The 8,275-nt window shown below is 41.9% G+C and overlaps 2 non-coding genes across 2 annotated transcripts; one reads left to right on the forward strand and one right to left on the reverse strand.

Annotated features, from left to right (window-relative positions):
* Positions 1–2,053: 2,053 nt before the first annotated feature.
* On the forward strand, positions 2,054–2,168 carry LOC136751915 (U5 spliceosomal RNA). Its single transcript, XR_010817102.1, has one exon. It is a non-coding gene; the product is annotated as a U5 spliceosomal RNA (small nuclear RNA).
* A 5,372-nt stretch (positions 2,169–7,540) lies between these two features.
* On the reverse strand, positions 7,541–7,655 carry LOC136752022 (U5 spliceosomal RNA). The gene has a single exon (XR_010817204.1). It is a non-coding gene; the product is annotated as a U5 spliceosomal RNA (small nuclear RNA).
* Between the last annotated feature and the right edge of the window lie 620 nt (positions 7,656–8,275).

An 8,275-nucleotide genomic window follows, 5' to 3' on the forward strand; every position in this document is an offset into this window, starting at 1 on the left:
AATATAATTGATATATTGAATTGTTAAGAAGTGAAAATAATTACATTCCATTTTTCATGGATTGTCTGAAAGTTTCAGTTCTATATTCAGTTTGGAAACCATTTTTTCTATTTGTGTATATGAAAGATATACATCTATACAATATCTTCACTATTAAAGATAAATGCATTATTTTTTTCGGCATTGTTAAAGCACATTGGTATTACCTATGTGTATCTTTAAAAGTGTCAAATTCCTAAAGGTTTTTCATTGGTCTTGCAAAATAAGTGTTTAGGGAAATTTGTAACATAGAGTTAGGGTTAGCCACTGGGTAAGGGTTACATCTTCAACAGTATGTTAATTCATGTGAATTATTCTCATCAATGTTAAAGAACAATAAGTTCTATTATGTGTGTCGATAAAATGCTGATATTCCATAACGTTTGCTTGTGTATTCTGCAAAAAACATATTTAGGGAACATTTGTAACATTAGGGTTACGATTTGCCATAGACGCGGAATGAGTTTGATTGTGAAGTTAAAGACGCAGTTGCCTCGGTGCTGATTATTATTGCTGTGTTTCTCCACTTCTACTCCACGCTTGGGAACGCCCACATCCAGTGACGTCAGCATTCGATTCCAAAACCGGTGGAAAAGCGGGCCGGTTCACAAACAGATCAGCTGGATCCCAGGCAGAGCAGCTGCACTGGCTCCAGCACCGGCACCATGTCGGTGGAAAAGCGCTAAGTGAGCTCACACTGAGCTCAGTGTAATGTCTGCTCTGGAGAGCTCACAGTGTGACCTAGTCGTGAGTTCACATCTTTACTGGGTAGTCCTTGACAACTTAATTAACTAAATTCTTGGGCTTAATTGGTCAAAATGACCATTGGTTGAAGGTACTCAGGGACTGATGTGTAGAGAGACTTATTAAACCTGCAGGATTGTGGTTTTCCCAGATCAGAATTAACCAGCTCACCACAAAGGAACATGGTAGGTGCTATTGCAACATGGATTACACAAAAACATTGAAATCCAAGTTTGCAGTGGTCCTTGGGCCATTGCGTGGTGATCCAGATCACTTCAGCACGAATTTTGCAGTGGTCTGGATTACAACTCCAGGGACTACTGTGCAGTGGTCCAGACCTCAGAAACTGAATGCATATGAACAGTCAAGTAGGCATCATAACTGTAGCCAATACTTTGTGGTTAAAATACTTAATTTAATCCCTGTATTGTATGGAATAATAATAACAACTGTAAAACATAAGAGAAGGGCCTGATAATAAATACAAGACATAATAGACTAGAACCCTTAGAATATAATAACATGAACATTTTCATGATTAGTATGATTGTAGTTTGTTTGATATATTAATGCAAGTTGACAACATATTTTGCAGAAAATGGGTTTTAGGAATTGTGTCAAAAAAATTAAAGAATTGTCTTAGGGACCACTGCTCCTTTTTTCCAGACCAATGTATAGCCCACTTTTCTTTTAAATTATGTTTAAAACAAAATTGAGGAAGCAGTGGTTAGTTCTGAATCAGACATATTGACCCCCTCACTCAATCTGTAAGTCCTGCAACAAACATTGGAATATGCATAGATATTTGCTCAGACTGGTATAAATGTCCCTAATAAATAACCAAATGCCATTTTTGTTGTTTCAGATGTGCCCAACATCTTACCAGTATGTCGTTTTAGTATGTCACAAAGGTTCCCAAATTCGTTTTACAAATGTTCCCTGTATGTTATGAATGTTCCATAAGCATGTGACGAATGTTCCCTAGTTTAAATTACAGGTGTGCCCTAGCACATCTCTCTCTCTCTCTCTCTTTCTCTCTCTCTGTCTCTCTCTCTCTGTCTCTCTCTCAATTCAGTGCATTTGTATTGTCAAAGCAATTGGATATGCAAACATACATTTATACATTTATACATACATACATACATATATATGGAAAATAAACAATATAATTAAAAATCACAATAAGATGTAATAAAGTACAGAAAAACAAAATGTAATAAAATGTGATCTTCAATACACACAAATATGTTTGGCTGGTCGGAAGCGTCTTGGACTCGGGTTCCTCTTCATAACTTATAACGCTTTAGCCTTTTGCTAAAGCTTTCCATGGAGGGGAACGTGGATGAGTTTGTACCATTCTTGGGAGGCTCTGCCTTGTTGGGGCGGAGCTGTGATCCAGGTGAACAGCAGATCGTACATAGGTGGGCATGTGGGCGGAGGAGGAGGAAGGCCGGTCAAGCAAATAAGCTTGCTAAGGTACGCAGCAGCAGCAAACAGCCCCCCCATCCAGCCAGCCAGGCAGTCTGGCTGGCAGTGACTGAGAGGTTGACAGACTGCAAGCAACGGAATGCACGTGCTCTGTGATGTCATAGCAGTCAGCTCAGAGAGAGGTTCGTGATGACATCGCTGAGCTGGCTGGCTCTGTGTGTCTTGCTGGCTGTGTGTGTAGAACTGTCTTAGAAAAAAGTGGAGAAGTCGCGGAGATAAAGCAAACAGAACTTTAATCAAGCCGCTCGGAAGCCCCACGTCAGGAATAATTCCTTCAGTGAGACTTAATATTTACAGACATGAGTACAACTTTATAGGAAAAATGACATAACATCTTATGGCTGTTCATCCAATCAGAAGATACAGGTCCGGCTCCGTTTACGATCTGTCCTCCCGTGAAGAGGTGATGGATCCAAAGCAGATGTCCGTCTTTGATGTGCACTAGGAAGATGCGATCCCACGGTCATCATTTACCTATTGTCAATCGCTCTTTAACAAAAACAATTCCTCCCTATCTGGAGAAATGATTAAGTCATAAACAAATTCACAGCAGACATCTGTAGGCTATTTCGGCACTGTGTAATCTTTCATTACTGACAGTAGTTTCTAACACATCGACCTTGTTGACCCTTTACTTGTCCTGCTGAATCTAATCTGCTCAGTCTGTTAACAAAACTACTTCTATTGCTAGTATTAATATAAAACATTATATAATTATCACAAACACTTTCTTCAATGTCCTATACAGAGTCTTCAAAAGCTATCAGATTTTAGCAGCGGGTGTTTGAACACACATACGAGTATACAGCATTTTCTGCAGCTTCGCTAGACCTAATTTTAAACGTTGTTGATAAATTTGATAATTAGTGAGGACCCTCTATTTGCATTTCTTCCTCCATAAATGCTAAAATAAAGTTTTACTGACATTTTATTGACCCTACCACTGCATAGGACACATCTGTAACATGAACGCTACTGAATGGCACATACATTGAAAACTACGGAGAATTGAGACAAATCCACTTTACACTTCATTAATAATCTTAAAACGTTTCCAACCAAGGCAAAACCCACTTGGAATACGTTCATTCACATTTTTGGTAAACAAGAAGAGAGATTATTACATATGTTCCCTATGATGCATCTACAGAGCAAGAGACAGAGAGAGAGAGAGAGAGAGAGAGAGAGAGAGAGAGAGAGAAAGAGAGAGAAAGATATTTTTTTTTACTTTAAAATGTACTTTAATACAGAAGTGCATCATTCAACACACAAAATCTACAAAAAGCATTAAAAAAAACAATGCAGCCTCCAAAAAATACAGCTGTTAAACAACTATCCAATTACCATAAAAACAGAACAGACATCACTCTTTATATATTTAAAACCAAACCCTCATTCCCAACCAGGCAGAGAAACCTATCAAGGCACCATACCTTCTCAGACTGATCCACACTACACATTGTTTTGTGGTATTCATAATCGACAGTGATTTGAACAGCTACACTAATTTTAAAAACAGTCAAAACCTCACAAAAGACATGGCCACTCAATTTCCGTTACCTACTCTTTTTGCCCTATCAAAAAATTGGTTAACTTGACCTTGACTTTCAGTTGAACAATAGCACTTATACCGAACACAAACACCCTTGGAGAAAAACACAATGAGAGTTGAAAAAGGAACTTTCAACCATAGAAATAAAGGTTGTAATCTATTACAGTCTAAATAACGGTGAGCAACAGTTTTCGTTTGACCACAAAACACACAGGCATCAGTCACATCATGATCAATAATGGACAGAAAGGAATTCACTGCTAAGTGCCAGTGTAAATCCCCAGCTCTCTTATTCAGGGGGGCTGTATGCAGGGTTCCCCAAGCTGGGCGAACTGCACTCTCAACTAGCAGCTTATCTCTCCAGGGTGAATCAGGGACATCTTTTAACTGTGCAAAATGAGTCGTTTTCAATACAAATTGATACAGCGTCTTATTATTGGCACTAGAAAAAACAACATCAGAGACTTCCTTCATCTGTAAAATCAGATCTGGTCTATCCTGCCTGAGCCGCATGGAAAGAAAGCTTCAGCTCAATGAAAAGCCTCTGTCTATCGGATTCATTGCTGCCCATCCAAACCTCCCCCTGTACACCCAGCCCCTACTCCTGCAGGGCCACACTCTACTGAGACAGCAACACCCCTACCACTCGCACTGAGTCCACCTGCAGCCTTCCTGCCAAGGCCTCCACACTCATCCAGCCACCCCCCCTCCCCATCACAACCTGCCCCAGCCTGGTCACACCTGCCTTAACCAGCCTGCTGTGCAAGCCCTGAGACTCCAACACAGGGAGCCGCAGTGCAGGGTTACACAGCAACGGCTCTCTCAAAAGCCAATAAGCCCCCAACCTCTCCATGTCTCTTCGCACCCGCACTAGCCACCACGCTTTCAAGACACTACGGTAAAAAAGTGGAACCCCTCTGAGATCCAACTGAGACATGTCTGTCACAAACAACTGCCTGTCCAGCTACAGCCTCTGAGAACAGCAGCTTCTGAACTGTCTGTAACCTGAACACTGCCACCCTGCTGGTCAGGTCTAAAAGTCCCTGCCCACCTTCTGCTACTGGCAGAAAAACCACACTCTGCCTGATCCAGTGCAGCCTGTCCCAAAAGAAATGGAGCAGGATCCTCTGGAGTCTGGTGAGCACACCTGCTGGCGGCTCCACACACACTAGCCTGTGCCACAGCATTGAAGCCACCAGATTATTAATGACCAGCACCCTCCCTCTGTACGAGAGCTGGGGTAACAGCCATCGCCAGCGCCCCAACCTCTCCTGTACCTGCTCCTCTATCCTCTCCCAGTTCCTCTGCTTTGCCTTCTCTCCCCCCAGGAACACCCCCAGACACTTTAACTCCCCACTACTCCACTGCAGCCCAGCTTGCAAAGCCAGGGGCTGCCTCCCCCCAACTCCCAGAGCAGCACCGCACTGCTCTTCATCCAATTAACTCTTGCTGACGACACCTGCCCATATCTCTCTAGGCTCTCTTCCAAAAGCACAACGTCCCAGTCCCCCACCACACACACACACACACACATCGTCTGCATATGCACACAAACGAACACACACCACACTGCAGGACGGGATGCTCAGACCAGTCAACACAGTCCTCAGCGTGTGCAAGAGAGGCTCTATGGACAAGGAATACAGCATTCCCGATAGCAAGCAGCCTTGTCTAATCCCTCTCTGCACTGGAAATGGGGTACTCAACCCGCCATTGATTTTTAACACACTAAAAACATTATTATACAAACATTTAATCAGTGCCAAGAAATTAGGGCCCTAACCAAAAGCTTCCAAGTTATGGAACAAATACTTATGATCCACACGATCAAATGCTTTTTCTTGATCCAAGGAGATCAAACCTGCTTGAAAGCCAAACAACCTGGATGCCGACATCAGGTACCTCGCCAAAAAAAAATGATCAAATATAGAGGGCTGTGGGACACAATAAGTCTGATCTGGGTGCACTAGGGATCCCATAACTGGATTGAGACGGTTGGCAAGGGCCTTTGACAAGATCTTAAAGTCACAGCATATCAATGACACAGGTCTCCAGTTGGAGATTTAACATAAATCACCCTTTTTAGGGAGCAGTGTAAGTACTGCCCTCCAGCAGCTCAATGGCAGCTCACCGTCCAGCACACCATCTTCACACACACTGAGTTAGTCCATCCCCAGTACTGGCCACAGAGTCTTATAAGAACCGCACCGGCAGGCCGTCCAGTCCGGGAGCCTTTCCGTTGTTCAGGCCCTGCAGGGCAACGCTGTTTTCTAGTTTTTTTTCTAGTTTTCTCAATCAAAACCTTTCCGGATTCTCAAGCTCCGCAGAGCCCCGCAACAGAGCTTGTGCCGAGTTAACAAACTGTTTTAATTCCGGAACAATGGACTCCACATTCACCCTGTAGAACCGTGTCTGAAATAAGTGGAGAGTCGTGGAGACAAAGCAAACAGAACTTTAATCGAGCCGCTCGGAAGCTCCACTGTCAGAAATAATTCCTTCAGTGAGGCTTAATGTTTACAGACATGAGTACAACTTTATTGGAAAAATGACGTAACATCTTATGGCCGTTCATCCAATCAGAAGATACAGGTCCGGGTCCGTTTTACGATCTGTCCTCCCGTGAAGAGGTGATGGATCCAAAGCAGATGTCTGTCTTTGATGTGCACTAGGAAGATCCCACGGTCTTCATTTACCTATTGTCAATCGCTCTTTAACAAAAACAATTCCTCCCTATCTGGAGAAATGATTAAGTCATAAACAAATTCACAGCAGACATCTGTAGGCTATTTCGGCACTGTGTAATCTTTCATTACTGACAGGAGTTTCTAACAAACCAACCTTGTTGACCCTTTACTTGTCCTGCTAAATCTAATCTGCTCAGTCTGTAAACAAAACTACTTCTAATGCTAGTATTAATATGAAACATTATATAATTATCACAAAACACTTTCTACAACTTCCTATACAGAGTCTTCAAAAGCTATCAGTCTATAGCAGCTGGTGTTTGAACACACATACAATTATACAGCATTTTCTGCAGCTTCGCAAGACCTAATTTTAAACGTTGTTGGTAAATTAGATAATTAGTGAGGACCCTCTATTTCCATTTCTTCTTCCATAATTGCTAAAATAAATTTTTACTGACATTTTATTGACCCTACCACTGCATAGGACACATCTGTAACATGGACGCTACTGAATGGCACATACATTGAAAACTACGGAGAAATGAGACAAATCCAATTTACACTTCATAAATAATCTTAAAACGTTTCCAACCAATGCAAAACCCACGTGAAATACGTTCATTCACATTTTTGGATAACAAGCGAGAGACAGAGAGAGACAGAAAGACAGACAGACAGACAGACACTAACACAGCCACCCACTCACCCACTCACACACACACATACTCTATCTCTCTCTCTCTCACACACACAAACAGCCAGCAAGACACACAGAGCCAGCCAGCTCAGCAATGACATCACGAACCTCTCTCTGAGCTGACTGCTATGACATCACAGAGCACGTGCATTCCGTTGCTTGCCGTCTGTCAACCACTCAGTCACTGCCAGCCAGACTGCCTGGCTGGCTGGATGGGGGGGCTGTTTGCTGCTGCTACGTACCTTAGCAAGCTTATCTGCTTGACCGGCCTTCCTCTTCCTCCGCCCACATGCCCACCTATGCCCGATCTGCTGTTCACCTGGATCACAGCTCCGCCCCAAAAAGGTAGAGCCTCCCAAGAATGGTACAAACTCATTCACGTTACCCTCCATGGAAAGCTTAAACAAAAGGCAAAAGCGTTATAAGTAATGAAGAGGAACCCGAGTCCAAGACGCTTCCGACCAGCCATACATATTTGTTTGTATTAAAGATCACATTTTATTACATTTTGTTTTTCTGTACTTTATTACATCTAATTGTGATTTATAATTTTATTGTTTATTTTCCATATGTATGTATGTTTGCATGTCCAATTGCTTTGACAATACAAATGCACTAAATTGAGAGACAGAGAGAGAGAGAGAGAGAGAGAGAGAGAGAGAGAGAGAGAGAGAGAGAATTTGAAACACATTTGAAACAACAAAAATGGCATTTGGTTATTTATTAGGGACATTTATACCAGTCTGAGCAAATATCTGTGCATATTCCAATGTTTGTTGCAGGACTTACAGATTGAGTGAGGGGGTCAAAATGTTTGATTCAGAACTAACCACTGCTTCCTCAATTTTGTTTTAAACATAATTTAAAAGAAAAGTGGGCTATACATTGGTCTGGAAAAAGGGAGCAGTGGTCCCTAAGACAATTCTTTTAGTTTTTTGACACAATTCCTAAAACCCATTTTCTGTAAAATATGTTATCAAATTGCATTAATATATCATCCAAACCACAATCATACTAATCATGAAGATGTTCATATTATTATATTCTAAGGGTTCTAGTCTATTGTGT

The sequence above is a fragment of the Amia ocellicauda genome, chromosome 6, assembly GCF_036373705.1.
Source record: "Amia ocellicauda isolate fAmiCal2 chromosome 6, fAmiCal2.hap1, whole genome shotgun sequence".
In the NCBI taxonomy this organism is placed as follows: domain Eukaryota; kingdom Metazoa; phylum Chordata; class Actinopteri; order Amiiformes; family Amiidae; genus Amia; species Amia ocellicauda.